Below are 14,199 nucleotides of genomic sequence, written 5' to 3'. Positions count from 1 at the left end.
TAAAGAAATTCGAAGAGTGATCGTTTTTCTACCTTGGAGCTAGATTTAGATTTATTTCCATTGTGACTTGAAACTGATGTCTTTGCTCGTTTCTTTGTTGCCCCTATCCTAACTTCAAAAATTGTTAGAAGATCGTTTTATGATATTGAAGAGGCGTTTCCTGCATCAAACACAACAAAATGTCAATGGAGGGATGAAACCATAGAATATCACAACCCATAGGAAAAATGCAAGAAATAGTTTGGCCATAGTTGGCAAAACTTCAGAAACCCAAATGCAAGACTTTTGTGCTTATTTTTTTGATGCCTCAATTTCAGTCATCATTAATTATGGAAATAGAGGAGGATTTTGTATACTGAGGCAAAGTATCAAACAGGTGGTGAACTGAAATATTAGCCTGACAAACGAGTACTTAGAAAACAACAACATATATAGAATTCCATTTCTTTAAACAAACATGCTAGGAGAATCAATTTTGGAGCAATCTCACCGGGAAGAAAGATGATCAAATGATCACTTCATAACTTATTCTTCAGAATTCTCGAATGGCAGTAATTGCTGCCGCATTTTAAAATCTCAATTTCAACCATCTCCTAAATTCATGCTTGAAACATTCCCCGCCCAAAATTCTTGCAATAATCTAAGCTTCTTTCATTAATAAACTTTCAACTGCTTTACCAAAAAAAAAATTCACCCACCCTATACTAAATAATTGTCTAAGGAAAACCATGACAAAGTCTTCATCTTTCTTAATATGTTGTCTTCTTCAAGTATACTTTAAGTAATTGGCATAAAGTTTATGTTTGGCAGCTAAGAAAGTTTGTGAAATGGAAAAAAAAAAAAAAAAATTATATTGAAGTCGTATTCTTGGGTTCCATCAAGAAAATTAAACGTGTATTTCCTCTCAACCAAGAGGATTGTATTAGGTAAAGTAGAGTGGAGAATTAACTTTTTCTTCGGTTCCAAATAATAAGATTTTCAATTTCATCCACAACCGCAAATCCACATAAATTTAGGAACCAAGTGAAAAAATTAAACACATAGTAGTAGCTGAATTAAAGAATAATCAAAGTGTCTTAGCTGGCAATTCTACGACTAAAACTAGATAATTACAAAATAAATAAATAAAATAAAAAGACTCATAATTCATATTACATTGATAATTATTTTCGCCATTAATATGAGTTCTCTTTGAAAATTAAACAGTGAAAAAAATCCGTTTCACATAATCTGATTTGAATTATGGAGATCTATAAAATAAAAAAAATAAAAAAATTATTATATGAAGAGATTAATTGGGTATCAGAACAGGAATTAGATGTAATACTGTAGATGGAGAGAGAATCATCTTTGATGATTTTGGAAGGTGGCCTCCAAGCATTCCAGAGAACTTGACGACGATCTAACCCTGATTATGGAGATGTATAAAAAAATAAAAAAAAAATAAAAAATTATTATATGAAGAGATTAATTAGGTATCAGAACAGAAATTAGATGTGGAAATAGAGGAAGATCAATAATACCGTAGATGGAGAGAGAATCGTCTTTGATGATCCTGGAAGGTGGCCTCCAAGCATTCTAGAGAATCTTTTAACTCTCAACATTTCCTCTCCCTTTCTCTCTCTAAAACTCTCTCTAGAAGTTTAAATGACAAGGGCATATTTGACTTTTCCTGAGATAACATAAGGACCCTTTGGTAAATTTATTTGTTTAGATAATTGTCAAAGTATTTTGTTAATATAATACAAACGTATATATATATGTGGGGCCTGCTGTGGTTAAACATTTGTTACTACAATCAACAGTATTTTTTTTAATTGACGTGGCCCAATCTGGGCCACACATCTGAACAGGAGGGAATAGGAACAGGAGAGGATTTTTGCCCCTAAATGATTACCTTACCTATCTATTTTATTTTGTTTTCATGGAATCCTAACAATCGTCCATTCAAATTCTGATTAAAGAGATTATAGAAGAGACGTCCTATACTATTTTTATTGTTTACAATACAAACTAATTAACTATAATTCCGAGTCAGTAATTTAAGAAGTGACTGTAAGAGTGAGAGAGTCGCAAAAAATAAAATAATAATTATAATGATGAAATTCTAATAATATTTCAAGAATTAGGTGGTAATAAAATTCTAATCAATTCAACAAATGATTTTGGTCAATTTTTTCGGTATGATATTTGTCAACTTGCATGGCCTTTAACAATATCATTTAAAGGGTAAAGGCCAAAACATCATTGTTGAACTATGTTTGAATCGTAAATAACCTCCTTAAACTGTATTTTGTGCATAATATCTTCTAAATTATCACATTTAATTATAAAATGCCCCACTGCCTTAACTATTTTTTATTAAATGACTATAATACCCTTTCTATTTGAATTACAGTTAATCTTTTTTTTCTTATTGAAATAAATTATGAAAAAAATTCATATTAATTTGATGACATATTCTTCATTAAATTTGCATAAATTTACCTTTAAATTTTGAAATTAACTATTTAAATAAAAATCTTAAGTATAAAATTTTAAAATAATCAAAGTAATTTCTTATTTTTTCATGAATATATTGCATAAAAAAGAAGTTATTTTTTTATTTAAGTAATTTATTATTTATTTATGCATATATTATATATTGTATGAAAAAGAATATTTTTTTTCAAGTAAAAGAGTTTAAACTAAGTATAATAAGTTTTATTATAAATAGTAAAGTTTTAATAATAAGTTAATAATGTGACAACCCTAATTTTTAGGATTTTAATTTATTTCATCATTTTTAATTGTCATGATTATTTAATTATGATGGGAGAGTTACCCACTAAAGAGATATTTAGTTGGTTAATTTGGATTGTTACATTATATATATATGATATATATATATATATATATATATATATATATATATGTATGTAATCTAATGGCACAATTTGGGTAGCAGCCGAAAAGAGGTTAGAGAGATTGAAATGTTTTTTATTTGCGGGTCCCAAGTGGCTTTGCTTTATGGTGTGAGTAATGATTATTAAAATGGATAAAACATAGAGATAAGAAGAATAAAGTGATAAGATTAGAGAAATGGGAGATGCACCAGCTGAAGTGAGGAGGAGAAAGAAAGATTAAGTTGGTATAGTGCGGGACCCACGGAGATATTTAGGTTTGATTTAGTTTTATTATATATATATATATATATATAGTATGCTAGTGGTGCTGCCAGCCGAAATGGGTTTTTGTTTGGCTTTCTTCATGTGGCCTTATTTGTTTTTGGTCGGATGTATTTTGTGGTTGTGTGCTATGAGTGTGAAGTGGGACCCACTTGTACCAAAGTCATTACAAATGACTTAATTCACATATCATACTCTCATTTTCTCTCTTCTCAATTACGTTCTCTCCTTTCCCCCCTTTCAGTTCCTTTTTTTCTTTTCTTTTACCATCATTTACAAGCTTGATTTTTCTTCAACTGTTGGGAGTTTGTTAGTGTCGTTTGCGACAAATCGGAAAGCACGGCGAGATCTACGCGTAGGTGTGAACAATTCCTTGTTTGGTCAACTCTAGGGATTTCAAAATTTTGAACCTATTTGGGGGGTTTTTGCATCTTTGGAGATAGGGGTATTCTAATTCACAATTTCTTTGATTCTTTGTGAATTTTCCTTTCTAAAGTTGGTTATAAGCATGCTTAATTTTAGTTATTTTGAACATGGTGATTGTATTTAGTTATGTTCATGATGATAAGTGATGTGGTGTGTTAATTGAGTCTATGAACTTAATTAATTTGTTGTAATGAAAAGCACGCTCATTAATAACAAGTTGTATGAAAAATGCTTGCCAATTGCTATGTAAATTTGAGATTATTAGTTGTAGAAATAAATGTTTAGAATATGACATTGATGGAATGTATAGAATTTAATTGTTGGATTTGCGAATTAAAAGTATGTAAAATGCCATGATTTAGAAATATGAGAATGTAATATTGTGTGGAAATTCATGTTTTAAACATGCTTAAATGATGTGGATGATATGTATAAAATTTCTATATTGTTATGGCATTGAAGAAATTGCATAATTCATGCATTGCCATTGGGAAAGTAAAGGGAAAAGTTTATTTAAAAAAAAAAAAACAAATGAAATTATTTTGAAAAATGGTTTTTGAAAAGTGTTTGTGAAAACCCAGACGTCTAGGAGGAGCCTAGTGGTCCGTGGTGTTAGTGTGGTCTAGAGGGGAGCTAGAGAGAGACTCTAGCGTGGTTGAGCTACTTAAGCCCAGACGACGCCATGGATGTGCCATGTGGTTGGGGAAAGCTAGCCAACCCTCCTTTCGTGACGCCTTAGAGGTGCCTTGTGTCGGATCGCACTAACGGTTTGAAAGTTAAAACGGTAATGTTTCGGAAATGGGGAGCGACATTACATGGCATATCATTGAATTGGCATACATTGTATATTTGGTGGTTAGACGACTTACGTATGTATTTGTTGATTATTATCGTTACTTTACTTATTTTCCTCAAGATATGATCCCGTTCTCTCGTATCCTATTCATTGTATGGATTCACAGGGTCGTAAGATATATGTCTTAGACGTTTTCTACTGAACTTTATACTCACCCCATCATTTTAACATTTTTCAGGTCACGTGAAAGAAGTTGTGGACGACGTTCCTCGATAGGTTTGAATGGGTTAGTGGACTGTTTTATCATCTTTTATATTTATGATTTCATTTGTCTTAGGATAGCACGTACATTATGTATCGACCTTAGAACTTACCATAGTGCCCTTAGCTGACCTCGGGTTCGGGTAAGAACCCGATTAGCAATTCGGACCCTTGGGTTCGGGTCGTCACAAATTTGGTATCAGAGCCTTAGGTTCAAAAACCTAAGGATGACGGGTAGGGTTGACCTAAGTGGGACTTGAGTTGATTTAGAAGTATTATATGTTAAAATGTTAATTGTTTTGTGAAACATGTTTACTTGTTACTTGCTTATGTGTTACGATTTTGAAAGACATGCTTTCTTGATAAGTGTTCACATGTTTACGTGTTTAAATGCTAAAAATTGTGTTACATGGTCATGTATGTGGAATAATTATATATAATTCAAACATGTAAATAAAATGTGAAAGTATTTAAAGCATGTTATATATGATAAGATGGAAAGTATGTGATACATGACGATGGCAAGCAGTAGGCACGGTTGGTGCAATTTTCTTTTATGATAATGTGACAAGTAATGAACATAGTATTTTGGGTTTCATTTATTTTGTATATGGAAATATATTACTATATACTTATGTGTGTTTATGTGGTCGAGTAGGGGATGGTTGCTAGTACAGTAGAGTATTTGTCACGGTGTAGATGGTTATGTAAGTTTTGACCTGAGTAGGTAAGGAGCTCGGTTGCTCTAGGTAATTAGGTACTGGTTCTTATTGAACGACAGATATCGACTTCTAGCTTGTGGATGAGCTATTCAGTATGTAGTTATCCTGATTTTCTTATTACATTTTATGCGGTGCTTAGGGCACGACTTTAGAATGGATTCATATTTCATGGCATGGTGTTTTTGTTGTGTGTGAGTTTCATGCATCGGTGGATGGGTTCCTGTGACCATGGAGGTCAGGTGTGTGAGTGAGGGTTTTGAGGGAGAAAGGTATGACTTTAGGAGGTTAGTGTTTGTGACTTGGGTCACAGTTTGGTACAGAGGTTCTTTTCGAACCAGTTGTGGTAGGTGTAACAGAAGTTGTTTGAGTCACAAATGTAGTCTTTGGGTCATAGATGTGTACTGCGGGTGTTCTGGTACGGTCTAAGGAAGTGTGTTGGTTACGGTTGGTTGAGAGGTGATTCCCATCCTGGGAAACTACATGAGCATGTTACGGGTAATTGACTCTCGGTGAGTTGATTGTATGGCTCTGCGGATGAGCGGGGTTATAGGTTGTCATAGTTGTCAAGAGAGTCTCGAGGTGAGGTATTATGGTCAATTTTAGCTTTGTAGTGTAGGGTTGTGCGATAAGGCAGGTAATATAGGGTCATTGAAGTACTGGTTGTTTAAGGATCTAAAGAGATAGATTGATGATTCAAATGATTGGGACGAGGGTGATCTCGTAGGTTTAGTTGGTAGCCTCATTTGACTTTTATCGGGGCCAAGGGTGCTCTGAGGAACGGTAAAGAGTGAAAGGGATGGTGTTGACGGTAGGGCATAATGTTTCTTTGGTTGAGTATGTAAATTGTTTTAGGAAGAATGGTCGAAGTAGCCGATTAAGTGTTAATGACTGATTGTCTTATAAATGGTTTAAGGAAACATTTGGATGTTGAGCATTTTGGTTTTTGTGCTCATTTTTCCTTTGGGATTTGTCAGCATGGGATTGCCATATGGAGGTCCTTTTTTAGTCGTAAGCAGTGGTTACTGAAGGGAGTATTGAGAGTGAGACATACTCTTTTATTGTGATGGTGTTATCTTAGGGATGTTTGTGGAGAGATCGCTTGGCGGTAGCCTGTTGAGTCGATGGGATGGGAGTTCGAGTTGTCATTCGAGGATGATGGTAGTAGAGGTGTTGTGACGTGATGTCTTAGTATTGATGAGCAAAATGGTATAAGGTATGATCCGAGGGTGGATTAGAGAGTATGGGTTGTTTGTTATGTGTTGTCAGGTAGGTGATGGGATTGGGCACCAGTTGAGGCGATTGTGGACGGTTTAGTCTTTAGAGCCAGTAAGGACAATGTTACCATATAGGCACCTTTTTTTTTTTGACGAGTTAGTGGGTTGTTGAGACTGAAGTCACAGGTCTTGTGTGTACGGTGTTCGAGGGAGTGTCGCCTAGAAAGGTAGAGATGGAATGAGTGGTTAAATGTTGCTGTATAGCATAGGGGTTGTCATTTAGGAGTGACGAGTTCCAGTTGGAATGTGACGCGGCATCTGAAGGGCAGTGATTGTTTCTAGTGTTAGCATGTTGTAAGCATTGGTGCTCTCATCTGATGATCGTGTTGTGAGCTGTATCCTGGTACTCAATGAATGGGTGGTATAGATCTGATTGGTTTTGGCTAGCATGGGTGTTGCAGGGTAACGTATGCGAGGTTCCGGGGTTGATAGTGTATGACGGTCCGTTAGTGGCAAGATCGCCTAGAATTGAGTTCATAGTTCTGTACAGGTATCCAGCTAGTTCTTCTCCTTGTGTGTAGGAAGTTCAGTTCTTCTCAGGTAAGATTAGGTGTCCACGGTTGGACGATTGATGAGTAGCGTGTGATAGGGTGTCGGGTGGAATCAGGTCCGAGTCGTCAATCTCTTATGAGAGCGGGGTTCGTTACCCTTTCCGTTTGTTTTAGTCCTGAGAAGGACGTCGTTGGTTGGAAGTCTTGTTCTCCATTTAGGAGTTGTGCACGTTTGCAGGTGGGCGGACCCGTGTTTGATTTGTTATGCTGTTAGAGTTCACCGGTAAAGGTTTGGTTGAATGGGTTGACTCACTCCCATGGAGGGAGATGGAGCCTTTGGTTTTGTTTTGCTTATTCTGAGAGTGGTTCTGACTGGTGGCGTATGAGGCACGAGTTACCGAATAGGAATTGTGTGTTTCTGGTGCCTGGTACTAGCGGTGAGGGCTAGGGGATGTGTCATGAATTGTACATTCGAGGATGATTAGGTGATGTGATGTAATGTGAGTCATGTACTCGGTTGTTTTTATAGACATTTGATTCGAGCAGTGTCTTGAGGATAAGTGTCGATGTCACCTTAGAACTACGTGATTAAAAAAGTGAATGTTAGGATTCCGTTGAGGAATAATTGGAAAGATTGACTTTGATTTTGAGATCTCAGGCATGAGATAGTCGAATTATGTGTTTTGACAAGGTTAAAATTGAATTGAATGATGTTATGGAGTTGTCTACCTAGTATGGGTGTTATGAGGAGATCGGGAAGTTTTATGTTGGTCAATGATTATGGTATTTGGTGTTGTGTTGCTTTTCATTTATTATGGGTTGTGTGTTCAGGGCATGGTTGGGATTTTAGAGCAGGTTTATGACTGTATAGTTGTTAAGGTTACGTAGAGTATGGATTGATAGTGAGTGGATTCCATGGTTGTATTGTGGACTTTGTGACATTGTATTTGAGGTTTGTACCTGAGGACAGGAATGACGTCTGTGTTGAAACCGGATCAATGATGAGAATGGCCTGACCAACCATTTCTCTTGAATCAGTCCCTCTTTAAGACAATGTCGAGTCAAAGGTCAATGATTGTTTCGATTTGTTAGTAACAGTGAGAGCATGATTTTGCACGTTGTGTTAGTGTGACAATGTGGATTTGGGTGGCTTGTCTTGGGTGATGAAGTGTGTTAGGTAGGACCAAGTGTCCGATAAAGGGTTGTGGTAAAACCATTGACTTTTAAAGATCTCATTATGAGGATTTAGGTCATAGGTACAGGACAGTACATTTTATTGTTCTGATGACTCATGATTATGTAGTCATTGGGAGATTTGTTGTTTAACCATCTTGTTGTTGTTTAGTATGATGATTGTCGTATAGTGCGGTTGCTAGTCGCTGGTGCGGTTATGCGATGGTGTAGTTATGTGGTAGATAGCGAGTGCTTGGTCTAATAGGGATATGTAGATTTGAGTTTAAGCTTGATGGTGCGACGGATGGGATTCCTTGTCTGGGGTTTTGTGTATCATTTAAGGGATAAATTGGGATTGGATGTTTTTGGGTATGAGGAAACTGTTGGATCTGAATATCGGGACGAAATTCTTTTTTAGTGGTGGAGAATGTGACAACCCGAATTTTTAGGATTTTAATTTGTTTTATCATTTTTAATTGTCATGATTATTTAATTATGATTAGAGAGTTACCCACTAAAGAGATATTTATTGGGTTAATTTGGATTGTTACATTATATATATATATATATATATATATATATATATATGTATGTAATCTGATGGCACAATTTGGGTAGCAGCCGAAATGAGATTAGAGAGATTGAAATTTTTTTTATTTGCTGGTCCCACGTGGTTTTGCTTTATGGTGTGAGTGATGATTATTAAAATGGATGAAATATAGGGATAAGAAGAATAAAGTGATCAGATTAGAGAAAAGGGAGATGCACCAGTTGAAGTGAGGAGGAGAAAGAAAGATTGAGTGGGTATAGTGCGGGACCCACAGAGATATTTGGGTTTGATTTAGTTTTATTATATATATATATATATATATATATATATATATATTGTATGCTAGTGGTACTGCCAGCTGAAATGGGTTTTTGTTTGGCTTTCTTCGCGTGGCCTTGTTTGTTTTTGGTCTGATGTATTTTGTGGTTGTGTGCTATGAGAGTGAAGTGATAAAGGAGATATTTTTCTAGCAGTGGGACCCACCTGTACCAAAGTCATTACAAATGACTTAATTCACATATCAGACTCTCATTTTCTCCCTTCTCAATTAAGTTCTCTCTCTCTCTCTCTCCCTTCTCAGTTCATTTTTTCTTTTCTTTTACCATCATTTACAAGCTTAATTTCTCTTCAATTGTTGGGAGTTTGTTAGTGTCGTTTGCGACAAATCGGAGAGCACAATGAGATCTACGCGTGGGTGTAAACAATTCCTTGTTTGGCCAACTCAAGGGATTTCAAAATTTTGAACCCATTTGTGGGGTTTATGCATCTTTGGAGGTAGGGGTATTCTAATTCACAATTTCTTTGATTTTTTGTGAATTTTCCTTTCTAGAGTTGGTTATAAGCATGCTTAGTTTTAGTTATTTTGAATATGGTGATTGTATTTAGTTATGTTTATGATGATAAATGATGTGGTGTGTTAATTGAGTCTATGAACTTAATTAATTTGTTGTGATGAAAAGCATGCTCAATAATAACAAGTTGTATGAAAAATATTTGCCAATTGCTATGTAAATTTGAGATTATTAGTTGTAGAAATAAATGTTTAGAATATGACGTTGATTGGATGTGTAGAATTTAATAGTTGAATTTGTAAATTGAAAGTATGTAAAATGCCATGATTTATAAATATGAGAATGTGATATTATTGTGTGAAAATTCATGTTTTAAACATGCTTAAATGATGTGAATGATATGTATGAAATTTCTATATTGTCATGGCATTGAAAAAATTGCATAATTCATGTATTGTCATTCGGAAAGTAAAGGGAAAAGTTTATTTAAAAAAAAAAAAAACAAATGAAATTGTTTTGGAAAATAGTTTTTGAAAAGTGACCCGAACGCCTAGGAGGCGCCTAGTGGTTCATAGTGTTAGTGTGGTCTAAAGGGGAGCTAGAGAGAGACTCTAGTGTGGTTGAGCCACCTAGGCCCAGACGACGCCATGGAGGTGCCATGTGGTCGGAGAAAGCTAGCCAACCCTCCTTTCGTGAAGCCTTAGAGGTACATTGGGTCGGATCGCACTAACAGTTTAGAAGTTAAAACGGTATTGTTTCGAAAATGGGGATCGACATTGCATGGCATGGCATTGTATTGGCATACATTGTATATTTGGTGGCATACATTGTATACTTGCGTATGTGTTTCTTGATTATTATCATTACTTTACTTGTTTTCCCCGAGATATGATCCCGTTCTCTCGTATCCTCCTCGAGATATGATCCCGTTCTCTCGTATCCTATTCATTATATGGGTTCACAGGGTCGTAAGAGGTGTGTTTTAGATGCCTTCTATTGAGCTTTATGCTCACCCCATCATTTTAACATTTTTTAGGTCACGGGAAGGAAGTAGCGGACGACGTTCCTCCATAGGTTTGAATGGGTTATTGGACTGTTTTTTTATCTTTTATATTTGTGATTTCATTTATTTTCTACAACAAGTCTTGGGATAGCACGTACATTATGTATCGACCTTGGAACTTACCATAGTGCCCTTAAACAACCTCGGGTTTGGGTAAGAACTCGGTTAGCGATTCGAACCCTCGGGTTCGGGTCGTCACAAATAATTTTAGAAAATGGTGTTACAAATTTAATTATTTTTTCTAATTTATTATAAATTGATATTAATAATAAAATTAAGGTAAATGATATAATTAATTTTTAGATAAGAGAAGATAATAAAAATATTTAATAAGAAATGAAAAATTTAATGAGAAAAGATAAAATAGTATTTTGGAATGAATTTGTCCTTAATTGTAATAAATCAATAATTTAGGGAGTTACTTGCGAAAGGATAGTAGTTTAGGAGTTTTTTTACACTTTACCCTCGTACATAAACCTAAGACTTCAAAGTAACAAATTTTGAGAGTTACATCATTTAAGTTTTTATTACTACATGCAAAATATTTATGTTAATCAATTGAATATAGTTTCTTTAACATTTAGTGTTTTGAGTAAATGCGGAATATGTATTTGATATTTATATGTGCTATCCATTCTAAATTTGTAAAACAAATACTCTGGAAAACAAGAACATAAAAATATATAAATTTTTTTAAAGGGAGATGTTATTGACACTGTAAAAAATTTTTGGTTGTTGTTCAATGGGCTTCCAATTTTTCTGAATTGCTACATATTTTGTTATCCAAATAGTTTAATGGGTTTAGGCCTATAGTTAGTTACTTTGGGCTTCTTGAGTATATCCAAGAGAGTTTGGGCCTGTTTGGAGCTTTGACTTATTATTTACAAAATTGGGTTGTTTACTCTTGAATATTATTCAAGGTTGGCATAAGCTAAAATTGGGTCAATTCAAGTTTTGCTGAAGCGCTTGGTGTAAACCTGGATCAAATAAAGACTAGATTTGACTCTGATATCAATTATTAGGGGTGCTATCCTAATCACTTCTTTATTTCTGGGATTGGTTCCCCTTATAAGAGCATCTCCAATGCGAGAAGCTAAATTCGCTTGCCAAATCTATATTTTGACAGGTGCTACAGTGTCAAAATGCTACATTTTAGCAATTCTGCTCTAATGGTGCATTTCATGCAAAATACTATTTTTTGACACAAACCGTCATTCTTTTTCAACTACCATTCCCACCATTTATATTTTTATCAGTAATATTAATATTAGGCAAATTTCAAGTCAAGTTGTATACAGTAGAAGAAAACTAAAATTAAACCTAATTAAAAAGAAGCAAAAATTTAAAATATCTGGTCAAAAAAGGAGCCAAAAAATAATAATAATAATAATTTTTTTACCACTATTTGTGAATTAATTTTTTTATATAATTTTTTTCTTTTTCGGAAATTTATATATATATATATATATATATATATGTATATTATATATATTTGATTATATTATTATTAAAAATATATATATTTTTAGGGCAAATCATTTCAGCCTCCCCAATCACCTCCATCTCTATTCTCCTTCTCAACTCCGAGAACTTGCCCTCTCTCTCTCTCTGTGCAACTGCAAACTACAACTCCAACGACGACAGAAAGCTTCGACAAGCAAGGAATTGTTCTTGAGACAACGGAGAGCTTGGGACGGCAGTCGCTTGAGGCGGTGCTTGGCGGGATGAAGCGATAACCGAGAACAGCAGCTATGATGGATCCGGCGGGGATGGGCTGGTGATGAGTTCAGATTCTATATTTGCAAAGGACTTCCTGCATTTTTTTGTTGCTTATTAACTTGGGAATTATTTGTGAAATTTTTTGTTGCTTATTAACTTGGAAATTATTTGGGAAATTTATGAATATAGATGTTTTAATTATAAGACCTCAAACAATTGTTGTAAGGTTCAGATAACAGGGATGGATGGATTAGAATTCAGTGATGATGGTGGTGGGGTTAGATTAGGGCTTTCTCGAGACGGATAGGATGAAAAGGGGGAGAGACAAAAGGACAATGAATCGTATAGTGAAATAAGAGATCTGCCAAAAAAATTGGCAGCTGCTAGATTTGAGAGTGAATTTGAGAATCTCAAATTTTGAGAGGCCAAATGAGAGTGCATTGGAGAGCCTACCTTTTTGCCACCTCTCATATTTTGAATTTGAAAGCTCAAATAAGAGAGCATTGGAGTTGCTCTAAGTAAGTCATCTGACGCTAATGCCTCATTAAGTATCTGGTTATGAAATTTTATATTAAAATATTATATATAGATGGTAAGTAGTATTAAAAAATACTCCCAATATCTTATATAGATAGTCTCAAACCAATACAAATGCATCTTTGCATCATTGTCCTTTTAAGTTTTTAAAATTCTTCTAACCTTATAATACACATATTTAAACATAAATGAACGACTTGACAATTTTAAAAGGAGATAATGCATTAATTGCATATCTCCTTAAATAATTCTAATAACAAAAATAAATAGTAACTACTATGGTAGGAAGGAGTAAACAACATTATAGTCACGTCTAACGATGTTAAAAGTTACCAACGGACATCTAGCCCAATCCAAAGTGTAGGCAAAAAAGTGTGTGAGTAAAGGTGTGTTTCTTGCCATATATATATAATAGTTAGCAGCCTACAATCCAAAAAGACCAGAAATTTTAAATTTTCATCTATTATCATAGAGATAACAATTCCAATGTGACAAATTTGACTACAATTGTCACATAAATGAGGTACTAAGACTAGCAGACTCCAACAGCACACCACTAGAGCAATTCCTGAAGTATAAGGCTCTGAAAGCTACCAATGGTTTCATAGAACAAACAAGAATTAGATGAATTGGGCCTCTACAGTTATAGGGCTATAAGTCTGAAAAAACTTTTATTAATAACATTGTTTTCAGATAGAAAAAATGCTACTTTTAATTGCATGGACTAGTGATGAATCAGCACTTTCCCTAGCCCATCTCATTTGAAAGGCAAAGGTTGAACTTTCAAATATAATTAAGATGCACGTGATGAAATAATTATTAAAAATAATAAAAATAAAAAATAATGTCATATATTAAAAATTTTACACAATTTGGGAATAAATTAATAAATGACCAAACTTATATCATCAAGCAATTCATTCATCTCTCAACTAAATTTTAGGGTTAATTACAATGACATCTTCTGAGGTTTGGGGTATTGATAGGCATATATAAGTTAGACCTTTTTTGAACAATAAGACCCTTGAAATTTGACAAAGTTAACAAAACATCCCCTGACACAATCTGGTATGCCCGACACATGAAAAATTGACCAATTTGTCTTTGTTTGTGGACCGTTATTACTTTACAATTGAATTAACTGGACCAAACTACCCTCATTACCATTTGATGGGAAAAAAATTACATAACTACCAAAAACCGCTAGTTTGGTGCCAAAAATTCTAACC

The 14,199-nt window shown here is 34.4% G+C and overlaps 1 long non-coding RNA gene across 2 annotated transcripts; it reads left to right on the top strand.

Moving 5' to 3' along the window:
* The first annotated feature begins 3,280 nt into the window (after positions 1–3,280).
* On the top strand, positions 3,281–12,746 carry LOC132286369 (uncharacterized). 2 transcript variants are annotated; one of them, XR_009472758.1, is made up of 3 exons: positions 3,281–3,526; positions 4,628–4,675; positions 12,244–12,746. It is a non-coding gene; the product is annotated as an uncharacterized LOC132286369 (long non-coding RNA). The 2 variants fall into 2 exon arrangements; XR_009472759.1 differs by having other exon boundaries at positions 10,688–12,746.
* The last annotated feature ends 1,453 nt before the right edge of the window (positions 12,747–14,199 follow it).

This window comes from Cornus florida, unplaced genomic scaffold, assembly GCF_030987335.1.
Source record: "Cornus florida cultivar Cherokee Brave unplaced genomic scaffold, ASM3098733v1 CherokeeBrave_3.0.0_Hap2_Chr11, whole genome shotgun sequence".
Lineage (NCBI taxonomy): Eukaryota > Viridiplantae > Streptophyta > Magnoliopsida > Cornales > Cornaceae > Cornus > Cornus florida.
The sequence above is the reverse complement of the archived record's forward strand: the minus strand, read 5'-3'. Positions and strand labels throughout refer to the sequence as shown.